General features: G+C 43.0%; 1 protein-coding gene across 1 annotated transcript in view; it reads left to right on the top strand.

The window, feature by feature from the left end:
- Positions 1-853: 853 nt before the first annotated feature.
- PRKCH (protein kinase C eta) overlaps positions 854-20270 on the top strand; it is a 347816-nt gene continuing 328399 nt past the window's right edge. The window contains exon 1 of the mRNA XM_074393154.1: positions 854-873. The gene's annotated coding sequence lies outside the window, so the exon portion shown is untranslated. The remainder of the gene's footprint in view (positions 874-20270) is intronic.

Raw genomic sequence — 20270 nt, 5'->3', positions numbered from 1 at the left:
AGGTCAAGGGGGATAAAGTGACTTTCCAAGTCCCATAATGAGTCATTAAACATCATTGGGCTGGGTGCGGTGGCTCAAGCCTGTAATCCCAGCACTTTGGGAGGCCGAGGCGGGTGGATCACAAGGTCGAGAGATCGAGACCAACCTGGTCAACATGGTGAAACCCCGTCTCTACTAAAAATACAAAAAAATTAGCTGGGCATGGTGGCGCATGCCTATAATCCCAGCTACTCAGGAGGCTGAGGCAGGAGAATTGCCTGAACCCAGGAGGCAGAGGTTGCGGTGAGCCGAGATCGCGCCATTGCACTCCAGCCTGGGTAACAAGAGCGAAACTCCGTCTCAAAAAAAAAAAAAAAAAAAAAATCATTGGAATAAATGTATAGGAGTTTCAAGTGATCACATTAAATAGGCCAAGTGTTTCTCTCTCTCTCTCTCTCTCTCTCTCTCTCTCTCTCTGTGTGTGTGTGTGTGTGTGTGTGTACTCCATATTGTCTGGTTTGAATTAGAGAAGCAGAGTTACTATGAATGATATGGAAGGAGGCATTGCATATAGGGATGAGACCATATGCAATTGTGGGAGTGAGAGGAGGAATCTAGCATTAACCCAAAAGTCCAAGTAAATGCCATGCTGCTGTCTCTACTGCTTGTGTTGGGGCAGCAGTTGGGAACGAAGGCTGAACATGGAAAAGGGCAAACTGAAACCCATGAGGACAAACTGGAACCCGTCTTTGTCTCTTAGCAGTTCCAGCCTTGATACTGCATTGCCCTGCAGAAGAAGCTGGTGGCCTTTGCCAGACAGTGGCCCTGATACATGGAGGAGCTGAAGGAAGAGCCCGAGGAGCTGTGGGTTGTGGTGATGGCCCCCTGTGTGAGGTAAGCTACAAGAGCACTGATAGCATGCATAGTGCTGCAGCGTTTGGCACCTGCACCAGCCTTCAGAGCCTCAACGTGGACACTCCTTCACTTCCTCAAACTTCTCTCACAACTATCCGTTTCCCGTAATCAAACAGAGAAGGGCGGTCACAGCCTGGCTGAATTAAGACAATACAAAACCACCATGTGTTCTTGCATAGCTTTTACTGGATTGAAAGTGCCAAGAAAGTTCTGTTCATTGTTACAATTCTACACATCTAGTAGGATGCTTTGCATATAGTAGGCACTCCATAAATACATTCCATTTGGATGAAATAATCCTAAATATTAGTCTTGTTGGTTTGCAGTCACACATGAGTAGGCAAGCCAAACACAGCTGTGCAGCCGTCGGAGAGCAGAAGTGATCTCTAATGACTGCAGCCCACTCTTCACTCCTTAATTGCTTCTCCATTGTGGCTCCTAAATTGCCAAGTGCCCGATGCATTTAATATCCCTCCACACTTAAGATTGCTTATGATCTGAAATTGTGTCAAGATTTGAACAAAAGTGGGAAATTAAGATCCACAGTAAAATCCCTTGAAACTGGGAGTGGAAAAAATGACAAAGAAAATAATCTGCCACAGCCCTAGCCAAGAGGGCAGTTATTATAACTGGAGAGGAGGGAGCGGGGCGATTCAGCCCAGGTGAAGAGGCCGCCAGCAGCCCCCATATTCACAGCACCAGAGATTTTTTTCCAAATCCCACTTCAAATCTCATAATCCCTGCGTCCGTAACTGCCGAGATGAAGTCATCCTCTCCTTCGTTTCAGACAGAGGCTTACCACTTCTGCTTGAGGGCACTGCTGTAGTCTAGCAAGCCTATGGCTCTCAGGCTGGCTTAGAAAATCCAATGGTACATGGAAAACACAATATAAAAAATTACGGTCATTTTTCCCTCGTTTATAAACAGATGTCATTAACTTTGGATCTAAGCAAGGGCATACCTGTTCTAGATAGCTTAAGGAATTGCAGAGTGTTTTTCAATATTGTCGAAGGGATGGACTTTCCTGTTGCAGAGAGGTTGTAACTATGGTATCGTTGGAAAGCTGAGAAGTATCGATTTTCAGAGATTTGTCACCCTAAAAAAACCTACAGAAAATGGAACAGAAAGTATAATCAGAGTAATACATAGACATGCTCATATCTGCGTAATGTCGATACTTGCTTATCTAAAATTCTCTGGTTCTCACAGGATTTTCAAGAAATAGGTTTTTCTTTTCTGTATTTCTTTATTCTGTCTTACGTCTGTCTTATATTGATATATGTACTTATCTTTCTGTACCTATGTGGTGATATAGTCATCTGGAAGCCCTGGTTAATGTAGAGGTAGTAAGTCATTCATTCATTAATTAGACATTTTATGAGCAACTACTATTTGGCAGGCACTGCACTAAGTGCTGAGTATACAAGGTACATAGTTGCAACTCCTCCTTGGATCTTACCAGTCTACTGGTGGGAACAGCCTTTTAAACAGATAAATTGCAATATGTGAAGAGCAAAGACAGCATTGAGTACTCCCTGAGCAGAGGAGGGAGCAACTCCCTGCATTGAGATGACGTTTTCCAGTTGTCTCAGAGAATCACGCTCATGCACACATTTCCTGGGCGGTAAAATATCCTTACAGATCACTTTGAGTTCAGTTTTTCAGAGTTGAGCTAATTCAGTGGAATGAGGAGTTGTCTTTCTCTGCAGAGGCCTACCCTTATGACAGGGAGAGACGGGTGGGTAGAGAAGAACACAGGGACAGGAAGGAGGCCTCGTCGCTTTGCCTGCTAAGGAACTAGCACATTTAAATTCCCTGCTTCTGTTAGTGAATTATTAGGTTGTTACAAATGTTGGATGTGTGTGTTTGTCTCCCTTTCCGAAACTCTTTCCTTACCCTCTCTTCTATCTCCCATTTTTAAAACGGGCAGAAGAAATCACAAAGGAGGAATAGTCTTGGTTTTTGTTTTTTTGGTGGATTAACCCATCACATTGTGACATTTGTCTGAGTCATTAGGAAATCCACATTCCAAGGTCTATAAAATCCCACCCATGCCTCAGCAGGGAGAGGAGAATTCAGAGTTGCCAAACTTCACACTCTCCCAATCCGTGCTGAGTCTAAATTTGGACCCAAATGCAAAGAACTGGGGTTCTGTACTCATTTATAGCTGGCAAAAGGCAACTGCCTAGTTTGTGAAAATGGACTTCATGGCCATCAAAAGCTGTTATGGTGTCGTCATGTGGTGATGAATTTAAATGAATCCAGAACATCCGGATCAAATTTCCTTTCAAACAAACAGGGTTATGAAAATTAGTGGGCAAAAATACCTTCTGGCCAAAGGCATTCTGGGTTATTCCTGAACCCCAACTGTCTGCAGCAATGGTTTAAGAAGGGGCCAAGCAGCTGCTCTGCTGCTTCTCCCGGCACCTGGGTCTATGGCAAATGAACCAGGAGCAAAACGGACTGACCATGTAACCCTCATTGTTGGAATTGAAAAACTGGAGAAACATATTCATTTAACAATGGTTTATCGAGCAGCTACTATAGGCCAACTATTATGCTATGATCTGGGGATACTACAGGAAACAAGCCAGACCCAGACCCTGCTCTCTGGGAACTTGTAGTTTAGAGACAACTTAGAGGTACACATTCAACAAGTTAGCATAAAATCCATATAAGCAGGAATTCTAGGAATTGTTTAGGCACACATTAGACAGCATAGAATATGATGGTTGGCATAGGTGCCATGGGAGTTCAAAGCAGCCCACATGAGTCACACTGTGGGCATGTGTACTCAGAGGGTGTTTCTGAGGAAGTGGCCTTTGTGCTGAAAGCTTGAGAATATCTGTTTAACCACTCTATTTCTCATCACCCATCTCAATGCCTTGAACCTGGCAGGCCCTTAAGAAATGTGTGTTAAGTGAATGGCTTTTCCAAACAATGTGGAGAGTTAGATGGGAGGGAGAGAGAGAGTGGAAGAAGTGAGGGGCCCATGCCAAACGTCAGGGTTAAGAGTTTGGTAATTGCTGGATCGTATGACCGTCAAGGTCCAGTCTATGTGTATCATTCTAAAATTTGAAACTGTATGAGGACCTTTTACAATGTCCTGAAATTATTAGGTTTGCCCCTACCTATTTCTTTGTGATAGTTACTCTTGGTGGTTTTCTGTGAGCCCAGAATGATAAAATACCATAGATGGGGTGACTTAAACAGCAGACATTTATTTCTCACCATTCTGGAGGCTGGCATCTAATATCTTGGCGCCAGCATAGTCAGGTTCCTGGTGAGGACCCACTTCCTGGGAGGTAGTTTTCTCCAGCCTCCTCTTCACCTCACCCTTCCCCATCTGACCCCTCTTTCTCTCCTGGTAGTGAGTTTTCTCCTCTATCTCACGTCCCGAGAAGTCATTGAAGTCATTGCAATGAGAGCCCAAGGTCACCTGGGTTTGCTAGATGGCTTCCTCGAATTCCTGCTTTCAATGCCTTTTTGGCCTGTGCAGATTTGTTACTTTCTTTTTGTCCAGCAAGTCATTTAAAAATCGTGGTTTAGCTCATATATGATGTGATGGTTCACTTCATCTGTCAGTTTGGTGAGGCTGTGGTGCCAAGTTCTTTGGTCACACAACAGTCTAGATGTTGTGAAGATTTTTTTTTTTTTTGAGATGTAATAAACGTTTACAGCCAGTAGACTTTAAGTAAAGGAGAGTACTCTTCATCATGTAGGTGGGTCTGAGTCACATCCAACTGACCGAAGGCCTTAGAGCAAAGACTGAGGCTTCCCAAGGAAGGAATTCTGCCTTAAGATTGCATCAGAGAAACCCTGCCTAAGTTTCCAGACTGCTGGCCTGCCCTATGGATTTCAGACTCAAGACTGCAACATCAACTCTTACATGAATTTCTAGTCTGCCAGCCAGCCCTCTAACCTTCACATTTGCCACCCACAGTTATGAGTCAATTCCTTAAAATAAATCTCTCACTTGACATATAAAAATATCCAATTGATCTGTTTCCTTAGAAAACCCTAAATAATACACATGCTTAATAAATATTTATATTTATTTGTTAAATAAACATACTTATGGTCACATAGGTATTTGATAAGTGCTTGCTGTTTACTTGTGTGACTTCCTGAAGCCTCTGTCCTGAGGTCTGCCTCCCTTTCAGAGCTTGCCATTTTTTGATAAAAGAGTACGACCCTGCTTCGGCTGTGTTCCACTTTCTATGTTGCAATAAAGCATTGGCAGATATTTAGACGTATCTGCCAAAGCTTTCTAAATATCTGCCAAAGAATGGGTTCCATTCTTTAACCTGTACTCAATTTTGCATAATATAGAAAACCCTTGTGCCAGTTGCAGAATTGAGACTGCTGCTTAGAACTGGTATGGGTTTTATGACACATCCAGGAGAAGCACCAGGACCTCTGGGATTCCACCATCTACTCTGCCCAAGGTTGCAGCATAAAAATTGTTAGCAAATTTTATACACTCTGCTTGCTGATAAAATGTGTGCGTTGGGGTTTGCAGCATTTCTGGGGCATTTCTCTCTACATTTATTTTATGATCCAGATCCTAGCCACCTTTTGCTATCAGGTTGGTGAAAAGCCTGGGGATAAAAAAATTTAAAACTTGGGGCCAAGCATGGTGGCTCATGCCTGTAATCCCAGCACTTTGGGAGGCCAAGGCGGTGGATCACCTAAGGTCGGGAGTTCAAGTCCAGCCTGGCCAATGTGGTGAAATCCCGCCTCTACTAAAATTACAGAAATTAGCTGGGTGTGGTGGTGCATGCCTGTAATCCCGGGTACTCGGGAGATGGAGGCACGAGAATCGCGTGAACTAGGGAGGCAGAGGTTGTAGTGAGCTGAGATTGGGCCACTGCATTCCAGCCTGGGGAACAGAGCAAGAGTCTGTCTAAAAAAAAAAAAAATTAAAAATGAGGAAAATCAAAGGTTGCCAAAGAAATAAGCAGCGGTAGAGAGAAGGACGGAGATGTTTGCAGAGCTTCTGAAGGATGGGGAGCTCAGCAAATTTCACCTCTACATTTCCAAGCTCACACTTCACGCTTACTTCACTCCCCTGGCAAGCCCTTCACAGCTTTCTAGGCTTAAGAGAAGCTGGCCGGCTGAAGGGCTGTTTCTTGAGGTGTTGTCATGTGGATGGTTTCGACTCAGCTCGAACATGACAGAAAGAGCTTTCAGTTACTTTGTGTAGCCTGGTGTAACAAAATTAAGGTAACTTTAAGAAATCATAATTATTCTAATATGGCGTTTCTTTACGAGACAGACTTGGAGCCAAGTCAGGAGACAACGTTATTCTGGCATTTAAAAATAGAAAACTGTGACCTACTGCGGAATATTATGGTCGGGGCTGTGTCTTTCTGGAACCCTTGATCTATACCTTAATCTGGAGGTAGCTAGATCGGCATATACATTTGTAAAAAGTCATCAAGCTCTACACTTTAGATTTGTACACTTTACTAAAAGCATGCTCTGTTTCAACTTTTAAAAAAGAGACAGACTGAGCATGGTGGCACACATCTGTAATGTTACCACTTTGGGAGACCAAGGCATAAGGATCATTTGAGCCAGGAGTTCAAGACCAGCCTGCGCAAGATGATGAGACTCTCCCATCTCTACAAAAGATTAAAAAATTAGCTTGCTGGGGTGGCACATGCCTGTAGTCCCAGCTACAGGGGAGGCTGAAGCAGGAGGCTCTCTTGGACTGGGGAGGTTGAGGCTGCAGTGGGAGGTTGAGGTTGCAGTGAGCCATGTTTGCACCACTACACACTAGTGTAGGTGATGGAGTGAGACCCTGTCTCAAAAAATAAATACGTAAAATAAAAGATAAAAATAAGAAACGAAAAAAGGAATTCATAGTGTAGAGGGCAGATTAGTGCCGAGTTCTTCTTCCGAGTCTCCACTTGCACTTAGAGGAGCAGCTCCTGCCTCCTTAGTCCAGCCTCCTCTACTTCCTGTTTCCACATCTTCCCAGCCTCTCCATATAATCACCTCAGCCCCAACAGGAACATCATCACTTTCTCCCTCCTCGCTAACTAATGGGAATGCCACCAGAACCTTCCTGATGTGTACCAGAAGCAGTTGGGGCCCAGCCAGGGAGGAAAGTTATTCTGGCATTTGAAAGAATGAAAACATTGTCCTGCGATACACAGATGTGCACTCAGCATCCGCAGGGCTGGCTCAGATGTCAGCCGAGATCTTTGATAAGCAACCTCTGCTCTTTGAAAACCCCTCTTCTACTTTTTAAAAGAACTCCTGTTCTTTTAAACTTCTATCAGGCTAGAACAGATATTGTAAATCTCATGCAAAGGCAAATACGGGGCCTGTCTTAGAACCATATGAAGATTGAGTTTTGATTTTATCTTCTGTTTATTTCTCTGGCAGAGCTGATGTTATGTTCATGGCCAATAGACATGGATGTGGAAATACTCGGACCCGGTGCGTTTCATTTCCCAGCATGCTTACCTTGACTTCGCTTTCATTCTGTTCTCTAGTTCAACCAAATTCATAGACGCATAATCTACTAGAAAATGAAGTTAAAACAAGCTGGATTCTCTCCAAAAAAAGCAAAACTTGAAATATTTCTTAAAGGGAGGGAAAATACATCTGCCCCACTCATTGCAATCTTCATCCCATGCTGTCGGCCTTTCTTCCCCCACCCCCCACCTCTCTCTCTCTCTCTCTCTCTCTCTCTCTCTCTCTCACATCACCTTTCAACCTACACCCTCTTCAACTGTGCTGTGCAGGTAAGCTTCTGGGAAGAAAGCAAACAAGAAACAGGAAGCATGGTTGAGCTACACCCTTTCTCACCTTATAGGTTTAGGTAAAACATCCTCCTTCCTTGTTGGGATAAGAAGCTTTGGTAAGGAAATGAATAAGCTTTGCTAAGTAAATGAACTAGATTTATGGGCACAAACATATGCATTTGTACATTCCACACTGGCCAGACTCACCAAAATAAAATGTTCTCCTGCCCCCCATATTTCAAGGGAAAAAAAGCTTAAGTGTAAGCAAACCATATACAGACAGAGAGTTTGGCAGCTTAAAAAAAGTCTTTAAAATTTTTAGTTGAACCTTGGCTTTTGTCTCTAAGCCCTCAGGGGAAAAATGTGAGCTTGTTTCCTCGTTGAAAAAGTATCATGGCATTTGACAGGCTGAATTCTTTGATCCTCAAATGTTTCGGTGATTTCTCCAGTGCTCCCTGGACGCTCTGTCCCTCTTCACCCCCCACCTAACAGAGGCTTTGTAACCCGATGCTCTATCAAGAGCTTTTCCACAGGAGCATCAAGAGATGTTCTTGCTTGATATTAAACCTGTCCCCTGACTGCCCTCCTTCCAAACACAGTCCCCTCCTGAGGCTTCCACGGCAAGGCTTGGCTGGCAGGAGAAGCTGGCCCAGCTGTTTTGAATTAGGGGCAATGGGAGGCTTCCTTGTAATATATGACTTAATCAGTGTCCCTGAAGTAAACAGTCCGAACTGTGGCTGGAAGTGACCCGACATTGGATTTCATCAACCTCCTTTGGCTCTGGAGCTGAGAATGAATTTGGATCTCTCATAGGTGTGTTACAGGATCTCATTAGCAGATAGATAGCTGTCCTTGGACCTCTGGAGAAATGAAGTATGTCATGTGGTAGTTGTGTATTATTAGGGTTGCCAGATAAAATTCAAGATGCCCAGTTAAATTTGAGTTTCATGTAAATAACAAGCAGTCTTTTAGTATAAATGTTGCAAATATTGAATGGCAACTACGTTGTAATTGATGCTTCAGAAGTGAAGGAGCCATTCCATTCTTTATATTACCTCCTTCCCATTGGGGCAAGGGGCATCGGCTCCTCCAAGTCTCTATCCGTAAGCCTGAGTCATTTTATTTCTATTTGTTCGTGATTTCTCTTTAACATCAGTTTTCTTTCACCTTGACCCTGGTGAGGAGTTAGCCTCATGAGTAAGCAGGGTGACAGCTGCCAGTGTGTGCCATCCTATAAGCCAGAAGCTGAATGCTTAAAATGTTGTCATTATATAGATTACTTTCTTCATATCTTAGAGTTTTATTAATCTACTAGTTGTGTTACCCATCACTAAATAAAAAATAGAAACATATAAAACATATAACATTTGAGTTGTTATAATTTTCCCTAACTGTAATCATTAAGAGCATTATATCAGGTTTTTCAGTTTTATAACAAAGCTTCTTTATAAATCTTATGTGCCATAGTTACTGTATAAGGCCTGCATGGAAAATGGCTCATAAGAAATGAGGTGAAGCTGGCAGAGTGGCTCTGGTATAATATTGAGAAATGAGTCAGAAGGCTCGAGGAAGCTGCAACGTTCAAATGAATTTAGTATGTAAGACTAGAGAAACTGCCACCTGACTACGTTCCTTGGGAGGCCTCTAGTATGTTCTTTTCACTGAGGGAGTAAGGAACGCATTGGTGCAGGGACCCAAGATCTTCCAGCTCAGTGGTTCGTGGTGGGAGATGCTGCCACAGTACTGGAGAAGCCCTGGGAAGGCAGACAGTCCTGAGACCTCAGCATCCCTGCTTTCTCCCAATCCAAACTGCTCCAACAACAAATTCCAATTCCTACCAAATGTACCATATTCCTGAAATGGTGGTGTGAGTGGTGAAGGCTCCTGATCACCTTCATCCAAGGACACTGCCTCTGTCAGGGAGCAGGGGTACACCCAAGAGAGACACTCTTTTGATCCCCTTGGCCAAAGCTGTAGCTATTGGACCAAATGAGAGGGAAAAACAACAGTTAGAAGCTTATTAGATTTGACAAAGGAAAGGAAGCCCCACATCATCCCTCATACTAGTTAGAAAGGACAGGGCATTTGAGGATTAAAGAAATTTCTCACACAACAGGAAATGGGGTGAGGCCTTACAAACAGAGACCAGAAGGATACGCTGGGGCAGTGAAAAACCAGGTAAGATTTGCAAGAGCCAACAAGAAGAAGACCAAGACAAAAAGTCACAGCACTGAACCTAAAGAACAATGAAGAGCTTAGCTAGGAAGGGCCAGGAGGATACGGTAAGAAACGGCAAGAGAGGAAAATGGTTAGCATGGTACAGAAGGCAGTCTGCTCACCTAGAAATTCAGCAGGAAAGAGTAGATCTAGCCACATCATCTACATGGGAGACAGAAGCAGAGTTAGCTAAAAATTAACATGACGATAAGAGAAAACGGGGAAAGGAAAGAGTAAAAGAAAAAGGCAGAAAACAAAACAGGCAAAGATACAGAATTTAAAGTTTAATTTTTATTTATTCCTGTTCTCACATTTTATTGTATTTCCCGGGCAGACAGCCCATGCTCTGGTAAGTCTCGGGGAAGGGGAGGGGTTGGCAGAATAATGTCACTGTAGGGATTTGAATCTTATTACTTGGTGCTGTTAGTGTTGGGCAGACATTTATAAAAATTACATGCTGTGGTGGCAGGTCATTTTAAAAAAAAATGAATCTGGAGCTGAAAATTTAGGACAAAGGTGAGGGTTTCAGATTAGTTTAAAAGAAATGAAAGAAAATGGGACAAGGCATTGAGAAAGCGGGGAGCCCATCAGCAGCGATTGGCTCAGACGGAGCTGGAGAGCCCACAAGTTGCCGAGAATGAGAAGAACCTAGTGTCCAGATCCCTGATGAGCCAGTTTACTTCCGCACCTTGTTTTTGGATGCTAGCTTCTCTAGGGATTTCCTATTAACATTGCGGGTCACAAGCGTAGACAAATCACTGAAATTGTGTTTGGATGGTGGATATATCTATTAGCTCTGCTTTTTCTTCTCTCTCATCTTTATCTCCCTTTTTCTTTCTTGGTGTGCTCTCATCTTCCGCTTGGGAAAATATTGAACATCTCCTTCCCTTCATGTGCCTCCTCCCCATTCTTTTCTCTCCTTTGCTCCTCTTTGTCACGAGAGTGATGGGGGACAGGGGTGTATTAAAGTGACACCTGTCCGAGAACTGCTACTGCCCACATTCTTCCTGCACAGATTCTGTAGCTGGCACTCCACTCCCCAGGGGTAGGACCTGGCTCCTCACTTAGAGAACCTCCCTAGCCCATGCATAGCGGTCTTCATAGCAGCTTCATAGATTCTTTGAAAGGGTGGCATCCCGCACCCAAGTCAGAGCCTCTGGACCCCCCAGCCTCACCCTTGTCTCCTTGGCCTATGGAGCATCTTCCCTTCCTCTTCCTTCCTGCTGCAGCTTTGGCAGATCATTTTCTAAAGCATTTGCCCAATGGGAGAAGGAAGGGCTTCAGGTGCATATTTCCCTAAGTGACTTTTTGCTAAAAGGCAGCCTGGGAGAATATTTATAATCCAAACGATCCACAGAGATTGCCATCCCCTGTGACCCTCATCACCTAAGAGTTCTCTGGAGTCTGAGATGAGGGGAGGTAGAAGGCAGCCCACGGTGCCCCCTCCCACACACTGCCTGGTCTTGCCCTTGTATCCAAAGAGTGCTGACGCCTGCCTTCTGAAAAACAGAGTCTGTAAGGTGATATTTCCCCCTTTCTAATCGCAGAAAAGTTGTCAGACTGGTTCTGAGCCTCCCAGAGGCACTGCTCTTTGTAGCACAATTTGATATGTGTTATTGTGTTTTAATCTTGAAATTAGTGCATCCAGGATCATTGAACATGATTTTCATAAGGAAATCTTTCAAAATGATTCTCGGTTGCTCAGTGTCTTACTTTAGTTCTGTTACCCTTAGTTGATAGTGTGCGTTTTTGTTATTTATTTGGTGTTGTACAGCTCAGAGAAGCATTTTCATTGGTAGTATCCTCATTTGCATCCCTCCATGTTTTTAAGAAAATAAATGGTATTTTACTTCAAAACCCCCTCATACACATGGACTTAGAAAGATACAGACTAGACTCATATTTCCTGTATTTAAAGTATTTTCACAAAAACACTGTTCTCTCTGGCTTATCAAACAAGCTAATGTGTCTCTTGAGAATTGTGTGTTCAGACCTGAACAACTCCATGAATTTTTTTGTATGTGAATCATTTGAGCCTTGAATGGTTCCTCATGGGGAGGTATGATTGCATAAAATATTCGACTTCTACCTGAAATGTATCATGAGGTAGTCTTTCAACAAAGACTGTTAGTTCTACAGTGGAGAACCAGTGTTTGAGAAAATAAACTGTGCATGGACAAAAAGCTTTCAGTTTCTTGCATATATTCTGTCTTCTCAGGAGACCAAAGAGCTCTCATGAACTCATGAAATTTGAACTTCGGAGATTCATCTAATTGATCTATTTCTGTTTCTACATTTTATTCCCAGTGGCCAGTTCCACACCCGTAACATTTAAGAGACTTGGAAAACCTGGGAGATATTTTCAGCCTGTCAGGATGCCCCTTTTTTCCCCTCTTCCTTTGCCTTTTAAAAGGAGCCATTGACTCTCACTCTTTAATTTCTGTACCAAGCAGCCCTTCTCTTAGTCTCTTCAGATCCTCCAAGGGGATTTAAATGATGAAATCCAATTCTCCATTAGCAAAGATATGTCACAGGCTTTTAGAAGTGGAACAGACTTGGAGGTCATTTAGTTTTACCCATTTGAACGGTTTCACCCCAGGAAAGGATCCAGGTAGAAGGAGAAGGAATCCCACAACACTGGGAAAGACTTCACACAGAAAAGATCATTTCCACTTTCAGACCCCAGACATCTTTCACCATCAACTTCATCAAATATCTGCCGTCAAAGGGACAAGAAGCAGGGATGGGACCTAAAGGTTTGACTTTCAGTTTGGGTTTAAAATGAAGTGACAGTGTTTCCCTATAATCAATTCCTTTAGCTTTTAGGCAGACTAAAATGTCTTTCCTTGGAGACCACAGCTGAGATGAGCACAGTTTCCACTGCCTGCAGCCCACAACCTCATCTTTGGCTCCTGCCTTGGCCCAAGGTCAGCTTCTCTCCAACGCGTGCCCTCCTCCCTGGGAGGACTCTGTTGCCAATCTGTGTTTTCTTTTCCCACACTCCATTATATGGCGTGGTATCTGCCTCTGCATTTATTTATTAGGACTCAGATCTGTAATATACAATGGTATCCTTCCTGTCTGATGCTGTATCTATGTAACAGAGAGAACGAGAGGCTCTGCTTGCCATGGAACTGTCATAGAAAGTAAGTACCCAGAGAGGAGGGGCCAGAGGCTTGCAAAAGAGCTAACCCTCAGGAGGCCCCTCAGAGCCAAATGGCTGTCTCAGAACTTTACCCTCACAATCCAGTGGTCCAGACAGCCAGCCATAAACAGCTCCTTGTGGGGGACTACATTTGCAACTGGCAACCTTATACCCATATGTCTGGCCCTCATTTAGTATACTAGCTCTATTTTTTAAAAATTAACATTTTGCCTAATAAGCCTCCTCTCTGTCACTGTTGCTCTCATTCAACATGTCCAAGCAGGCTACAGAGCCAGGGTGTATTTTTCTTTAAGCAGGTAATACAGTCACATGTTTCATAACTCAAAATGACATTTTAACAGTGTGCACTGGGAAGTCTCGCTGCCACCACTGACCCTGGGCACCCATGCCCACTCCCCCGTATGTAAGCACTTTTATACGTTTCTCATCTAGCCTTGCAGTGCGTCTTTTTATTTTTACTTTTCCACCTTTTTAAAAAATAATGTTTTTATTTTAGAATGTTTTTAGATTTACAGAAACATTGTAAAGACAGTAGAGGAAGTTCTCGTATGCCCTTATCCCATTTCCTCTCTTGTTATTGTCGTACATGGTCATGGTGCGTTTGTCATAACTGAGAAGGAAGCATTGACTGGTATGTTCTGTTAACTCCGTGCTAGTTTTACTTCACTAGCTTCCCCATGGCTGTCCTTTTTCTGGTCTAGGACTCCATCTGAGATCATGCATTGGTTGTCTTGTCTTCTTTGGCTCCTCTTGGCTGTGACAGTTTCTCAGACTTTGCTTGGTTTTGAGGACCTTGACAGGCCCGAGGACCGCTGTGTTGGATATTTTGTAGAACGTCCCTCAGTTGGGATTTGTCTGATGTTTTTCTCATGAGGAGACTGGGTTATGGATTTTGTAGGGGAGACCACAGAGGTATATTGCTCTTCCCATCACATCATATCCAGAGGTCCATGTGTCCACGTGACTTGTTATCCTTGATGTGAACCTTGATCACCTGGTCAAGGTAGTGTCTGCCAGCTTTCTCCATCATGAAGCTACTTCCCCCACCCTCTCTTTTCATAGTCCACTCTTAGGAGGCAAGTTTCTGAGGGCAGCTGCACTCAAGGGGGTCTACAGTGTTTCTTCATCTGTGTGTGGTAAATTGGCAGGGCCCAAAGGAATGCCCTGTGCTAAGACTGTTCCTCCAGTGGTACTTTCCTAGCAGAATCTTGCCTCCCAAAAAGACTCACACGTTGTCAGAAGTGGTTTGTGCACTTCCCAGGTTACTGGGCTTTTGCTCTATCGTTTTCATTATGTTTCCTACCTAATCCCTCTGTATCAAAAGCAGCTTTGGCTGGAGTGAGCACCATACCCTCTAGTCTACATTAGGACAATGCTCTTTCCATTAAGTTTCAGTGGCTTTGTGTTGGATTTTGTTTTGATCTGAGTTTTGAAAAAGAGTGTGTGGCTCACAGGCTGGTTATCTGGATACATCCACACAGGCTTACAATTAAACATGTCTGCTTTTTTCTTTCCTTTGCTTTGCTTTGCTTTGAGATGGAGTCTTGCTCTGTCGCCCAGACTAGAGTACAGTGGCTTAATCTCAGCTCACTGCAACCTCTGCTTCCCAAGTTCAAGAAATTCTCCTGCGTCAGCCTCCTGAGTAGCTGGGACGACAGGCATACACCACCATGCCCAGATAATTTTTTTTTATTTTGTAGTAGAGACAGGATTTTGCCATGTTGGCCAGGATGGTCTCCATCTCTTGACCTCATGATCTGCCTGCCTCGGCCTCCCAAAGTGCTGGGATTATAGGTGCAAGCCACCGCACTTGGCCAACATGTCCGTTTTTTAGTTCTAGGTCCGGAACTTTCTTTGGGGAAATAAGAATCTTTTAATCTATTTCTTTGTTACCACGGACTCCTGCGCTGTAGGCTTGGGAAATTCATTTTGCCTCCCAGAGTCTCAGAGTGGCCTTTGGCCAAGTGGAGATGAGCCACTTCTCTTGTGAGGCCCAGCTGCATTTCCTCCTCAGCACTCTATGCTGGACTGGACAGACCCAGGCAGGCAGCTCCTGATGGCAAATGTGGTGCTGTGAAGACACTGAGCGCAGAACTCCCACCCTGTCCTCTGTGAAGGGCTCACAGGCCATGCAGCATGGAGTGCATGGTAATATGCATAAGTTCTCCAAGGTTCTGGGAGAAATAGCTCCACCCACATATGAGCAAGTGTTGTCTGCTCTCTTGCTGCGGCAATAGCGCCAAATTTCTTCCATTTTGAGTCCGTTTATGAAAATAAGAGAGAAAACAACCTATTCTGATGAAAGTGTATAAACCTTCTTGGAAGACGTACTTTTTTTGGAGACAGGGTCTTGCTCTATTGTGCAGGCTGGAGTGCAGTGACATGACCTCAGCTCACTGCAGCCTCTGCCTCCCAGTCTCAAGCGATTCTCCAGCCTCATCCTCTCATATAGCTGGGACTACAGGCATGCTCCACCAACACTTGACTAATTTTTTATTTTTATAGAGCTGGGTTTTTGTCATGTTGCCCACACTAGGAAGTGATAAATATAATCTCAGGAGTGGGAATGTTTTTAATGAGAAGCAAAAATACCTAGGTCAACTGATACGGCTTGTAGAACTGACAAAATGAAAATTCGTTTTACTGAAATCTGGCAGCCCCTTCAAGAGTCTGCTGAAGAGTCACCTCAGTTATAGCACAGTCTTAACTGTAGACGAATCATACCAAGTTAAATTCACAGTACTCACTCATTCTTTCAACCAGTAAGCATTTATTGGCCTCCACTCTGAGCCAGGCACTGTGTTAGTTATTCATCCTAACGAGCATGAAAAATATTGTTGTAAGTGTCAGCACTACTTTCATGACTCATTAAAATCTTTTAAATGCATTTATCCAGAACCAAAATATACATTTTCAAGCCAAAGATTATATTATTCCTTGGCCACACCTTCCAGCAAGTCATCATTTCCCTAACACAGACTACCCTGGTCCCAGAGAAAGTCAGGAGAGGAAAGTATGTGTGGGATGTTGTGGGTCGATCACATGAAAAGAATCTGACAACTTGATGTGGGCTTGTGATATTTCAATTGGTTTATACCAGGCAGGGCTGACAGATAAATTTGTGTGGGGCAACTGTGTCCTACACCTTTTGCTTTCCTTAATCACAAAAATGTGGCAGAAAACTAGATACTGTGAATAGACTGTGGAATTATGTGGTTTCCACAAAGGATTGTATTTGGCAGGGGTTGGCAGACAATGGTCGTCTCTAAAGATGCTGAGTTCTCTTAATCATGAAGGCAAACATTTGAGCATTCAGTCATTCCTAACAAAGGCCTAAACATTATTATATCCAGGGTTTGTCTTGTCCTGTGTGCTGAGTGAGCCATTGGCTGATGACAGAAGAAGCTCCCCTACCCAAAAATGTTCTACCCACCACACTCTTCCACTTCCCATTACCACCATTTTTTGCTTTCCCTTCCCACTAACATATCTCTCTCAGATCTCCTTGGCTGCCACCCCTAGGCTTTTCTCAGTGAAAGTTCTAGTGTACAATACATCTCCTGAGATGGGTAATCCGTTGTCAGCCATTAACCACCTAAATTTGTTTACCAGATTAACTTAACCACTTTGCAAGGCCCTGAGAGAATAAGAACACAAGTGATTTATTGATTTTTGGTGGTGGAGAAGAAAAACCTAGAACAAAAGAATCTAAATAAATTGGCAATATAGAACCATGGTTAATCATGTGGTTCTGAAAGCCAGGCAGCTTTCCTTGCTTCCTCACTGCGTAATTTCCAAGAAGTTTCTTAACTTTTTCCTTCATTGGTACAATAGAAAATGATAATAATAAGAGTGCCTGCCTCATAAGATTGCAGTTGTGAGGGTTAAATGAGAACATTTTTAAGTTAGTACATAGGAATGCCCGGCATATATTAGGTTGGTGCAAAAGTAATCGCAGTTTTTGCCATTACTTTAAAATGGCAAAAACCACAACAATTTTTGCAGCAACCTAATAGTAAGTGCTTGATAAATGACATCTTGGAGAGAGACCTGAGCAGCCAGATGTTAGCATGAGAGCCCTAGGGATCTTAATCATGTGCAGAGGGTAGAGAAACATTCCTGGGTAAAATAGATTTGAAAACAAAGGCTCATAATTGTTTTGCTAGCAATTTGTTTCTACCCTAAGTGTGGCACCCACAAACTTTTCTTCTTAACACTCCCTAAATACCCTCCAGGTTTCCATCAACGATCAACAAAGGGATTGCTGCTCCGATTTCTGCAGGGAGTATCCATTTACATTGTCCCAAAGGAAGGAAGACTCTTAGGTTTTCTGAGTCATGGGTCAAATGTTGTCAAGTTTTTCATTCATTATACAGTAGAGAAGAGGCTAGGATCATGTCCACACTGGGTCACGACAGTAGCTTGGGTGACAAGTAGCTTGGCCATTGAATCCCCAGGAGAGAAGACATGCTGAGTCCAGTCATTTATACGAATACAAGGACAGAAACAAGGTTGAAAGTTGAAGTGTAGAAGACAGAGAGAAAAGCAATGTTTAAAGCCTAGACAGCATATTAACAGCAAGGGCTTAATGTGTTGGACTCTGTTTATAGGCGCTTTTTGCTGACAGCACAGAACCTGAGCCCTCCTCTCTCCTCATAGCAAGTTCCCTTCTGCTGTGTCAATAGAAACCACCTCTTCTCAATCCTTGGAGGATTGGCGATCAGAGCTTGTAATTGGTGTCTACAAAGGGAAACAGAAAAAGGAAGCACATCTTGAGGACTTACAATATTGGATAGAAGGTAAATCTATCACATCAGTCTGGTAGCAGCTCACAGTTGTATTTTAGCCTCCCAAGATTTTTTTTCCTAGTAGCAAATGAAAGGATAGATGAATAAGAGATCATCAAATCGTTTCTATATGTATTTTATTTTCCTAAGGAAAGCAGTTTTGGAAAGAGTTTTTTTCTCTTTTTAATCATTTTTCTAAAGTTATAAAATGTGTCAGTTACCGCGGCTCACGCCTGTAATCCTAGCACTTTGGGAGGCCAAGGCAGGAGGAATGCCCAAGCCCAGTAGTTCAAGACCAGCTGGGCGACATAGTGAGATATCATCTCTTTAAAATTTTTTTTATTTAAAAGATATATAAGTAAAATTATAAAATGACTTTAATTAGAGTATTGGGGCAGTGGCTGATGGGAATATAAATTCATTTCACCTTTCTGGAAAGCAATTTGAGAGTATGTAACAACAAGCCATCAAAATAGGCATATCCTCGACCCCATGGTATAAATTCCTACCAGAAATTCCACTGGTAGGAATTTATACTATGGGGACAGTAACATAAATATTTAAATAAGAGAACATTCTCATAGTAGAATTTATAACAACTCCCCAAATGGACATAATCTAAATACTCCAAAATAGGAGATGGGTTAAATATAATTCAGGGGAATGCCAAGCAGCCACTAAACACCTTCTTTAGAGAAGTTTTTAGTAGCATTTAAATATAAGGCAGCGTTTAAGATTCATTGAGGTTGGTGGGCAGGTGCTAAGTGTACTGTACAATGTGCTGCTGAACCTGGAGATAAATTGCAGGAAGGACTGACCTCTCAGGGTAAAACAGGCAAGAAGGCTTTTAGCTGCCTGAATAAAATTCTGCCAACGAGACCAATGCTAGCTATGGAATCTGCCTGCTATTATTTACCTGAGGCACCTGAATGAATGAGCAGATTTCTCATAATTTGTGTACTGAGCTCTGGTTACATAAGGCACTAGCTGTTTGAGTAAATGGCTGTTTTACCCTTTGCTGAATTGGAAGGAGGCTGTTTGATTAGAACAGTTTATATAACCGAAATCTGAGACTGAAGGGAAGATTTGGCGAGGACCGTTGATTGCATTGGAGGGTGGATTGGAAAGGAAACTTTTCCAGAGTGAGAGGCTCTTATTTTGAGGCACTGATGTGGAACAAATTGTCCCCGACACCCCACCTAACCACATTAACACACAGTGGGATCTAGCCCATGGACAGAAATGGGCTCTATTTCTTCTTCCAGGGGGAGAACAGGTCTGCTTCTTTCCAAGGATCAAGCCAGGTTAACACACATGTGCACAGAAGCCAGTCAGAATGCACCGATGAGGGCACGTGCTCCATCAACATCCCAACCCCCTCTGCTTTTTAAAGCTCAAAAACATTTTCAGAAAGGTTTTTTGGGGTGGGATTTTATTTTTGTAAGAATGGGTGTGTTTGTTGTCTTTTTTCCTCTTTAAAAACTTTCCTTCGCTTTTTCCTTCCTGAATTTTAATGGGCTTGAAAGTAGGAGTCTGCCAGGAATTTAACATTCAAAGAAGAAAGGTACAGGATCTTCCTCTCTCCAAAGCCAGCCTAGGGTGCATTTTTCAGGCCTTTCTCCCACACCCACTCAGCTTAAACCTTGGAGGCTGTGTGGGTGCCGGCCAAAGCCTCCTGCTTCCAACGCATATGCTTCCTGTTTTGTCTTTCACCTCATTTGGACCCTGGGATCGATTCAGTTCTCCTCTTTAGACTCTGTTATTTCAGTTTTTGGTCTCAATGTCACTTAATCAGGAAAATGCTAATTCCTCAGGAAGGAGAATAAAGTCATGACTCTCTTCTTAGCTTTCTATTAAAGTCTCCTAGGAGCCCCTCAGCAAGTAGCTCAACTCCTTACCTTGAATTTTCCATCTGTAAAGGGAAAAACTGTAATGTGTGTTAAGTCCTCAAATGCAGTAATACCTGAAAGCCATTTGGGAGCAACTTAGGTCGTGTCTCATTCTCTCAAAAGCTGTAGAGAATGTATCAGATCATTGAAATCACATGCATCTTAATACATACAAATCAAATGTGTTTCCATCTATATGTAGGAAAGAAGTGTTTATTCACAAACGCACACAAAAAGAGAAGCTGTATGCAAACTCTGACCACTGCTCCCCAGTACATACAGTGGTTTTCTGTGGGATCCCCTCTCACTTCAGCTGCTTGCTAGTCCCTGCCCTCATCAAGAAAGCCATCTTCCAGTTCAGCACTCTGCCCTCAGGAAGAATTTTGTTGTTCAAATATCATACCTGAGGAACTACAGTCTTCTTAAAATAGTCACAAAGGTGTGAGTCATTTAGTATGGTTGATCTTGGAGAGGAGAGGTGCTTATTTCTTCTACTCCAAGATGTCCTCTATTATAAGGTCCACCATCCATTAAATCTAGTAATAGCTTTGCTTTTCCT

This window comes from Saimiri boliviensis, chromosome 2, assembly GCF_048565385.1.
Source record: "Saimiri boliviensis isolate mSaiBol1 chromosome 2, mSaiBol1.pri, whole genome shotgun sequence".
Taxonomy (NCBI): domain Eukaryota; kingdom Metazoa; phylum Chordata; class Mammalia; order Primates; family Cebidae; genus Saimiri; species Saimiri boliviensis.
This window is presented reverse-complemented; position numbering and strand designations above follow the sequence as displayed.